Raw genomic sequence first — 1,669 nt, 5'->3', positions numbered from 1 at the left:
AGAGAGACGGAGCAACAGAGACAGAGAGACAGAGACAGAGAGAAACAGACACACACAGAGATAGAGAGAGAAAGAATGAGAGAAAGAGAAATAGAAACAAGGAGAGAGAGAGAGAGAGAGAGAGAGAGAGAGAGAGAGAGAGAGAGAGAGAGAGAAGGGAGGAGGTTAAGGAGAGTAGTAAGGAAAGAAGACTGATTCTTTATCAAGTATTTCTATTTTCTGTACTTTTATTCCTGACTGCCATTTTTTTTAAAGTAAAAGCTTAGATGTTATTGGACTGCTTGTAATCCAGAGAAAAGCATGTAAAACAAAATGAATGTACCGTGTTCTCAGAGTTCTACACTGCAGCTTTGTGTGAATGACTGCTGTCTACTCAGAGTGCCCAGCAATGACTGAATTGCTAGTGATGGATGAGGCGGGTAAGGGATACATAGCACCTAGGCCTCACAGTCTTAGTGATGAGACAGGTAATCAGTGAGTAAGCAGGTAAGTACATAACTACAGACTTGATAATGGGGAGAAAAACAAGAGTAATGAGGTAAAGAGTTTACTTTACACTTGGGCTTAGCACATGACTACGGCCTCCCTGAGAAGGGAATATTTAAGCTCAGACTTAAAGACTGACTTGCTGGCAAATCAAAACTCAGACTGCACATTGGGGAGCATGTTCTAGGTGATGGGAGCAATGAACTAAATATTTCTTTTAAAACTAAGGGTGCATGAATGGAAACAGGCAGTAGAGGAGACACTGTCTGCTTAGCCAGGTTAAATGTCACAGGTGGTTGGCGATAAATGAGCAGTTTTCTGTCTCTCCAACCAGAGAGAAAAAAATTGAACAGAAAGCTTCTGGAGCTTCAAGGTAGCCTGTAGCTAGAGACTTGGGGATGAAAGAACAGAAATAGGAAAAAAGAAAAAAAATTTGAAATAGGGACTTGGAGAACTTTCACTTTATACATGTGTTATTTTATTTTATTTGGGCTTCAGAAATCTTTTACTGAGTACAAAGGAAGCAATGGGATAAAATATTATACAGAGTTAAGGGAGGCTGAGCAAATCAATATAAAAATGTAAACAGCTCAATGATGAACTAGACTTTTCAAACTTACTGTTTATACCTAAGGCAATTTTAGAAGTGAAATCTTATCCCAATAGTGTTTACACAGCATTGAAAAAAATTGAAATAATTTGGATTAAAAAAGCTAAATTATCTATGCAAAATCTGTACAGATGGGACCTGTTTTCAGCAGGTAAGCCTATTTACAATTAAGAATCTCTTACTCTTGTAACGTGATCTTATTTTAAGAGAATGGCTAACTCACATTCTTGCAGAGTTAGTCTGTAAGGCCTCAGTGCTCCCACAGGGATTCCAGGTGGACCTATTTCCACCAGAGAACTAGTTAACTGCCCTCTGAACAGACATGTGCACACCCCTCCCTATGAATGTCTTGAGTGGAGGGATTATAGCTCATTCAATTTTATATCTACATTGACAATTAGTAGGCGCTCCATGTTAAAATACATAAATGTTAAAATAAAATTATTTTATGCCACTGTTAATATGACAAAGATTACCACCTCTACCCATTCCAAATGAAAAACACCAAACTGCTACCAAATTTACTGTGGGTTTCCTAATACAGTGCTTTGGGGACTTTTTATTTATTAATTA

The sequence above is a fragment of the Octodon degus genome, unplaced genomic scaffold (genome assembly GCF_000260255.1).
Source record: "Octodon degus isolate 3935 unplaced genomic scaffold, OctDeg1.0 scaffold00263, whole genome shotgun sequence".
In the NCBI taxonomy this organism is placed as follows: Eukaryota; Metazoa; Chordata; class Mammalia; order Rodentia; family Octodontidae; genus Octodon; species Octodon degus.
The sequence above is the reverse complement of the archived record's forward strand: the minus strand, read 5'-3'. Positions refer to the sequence as shown.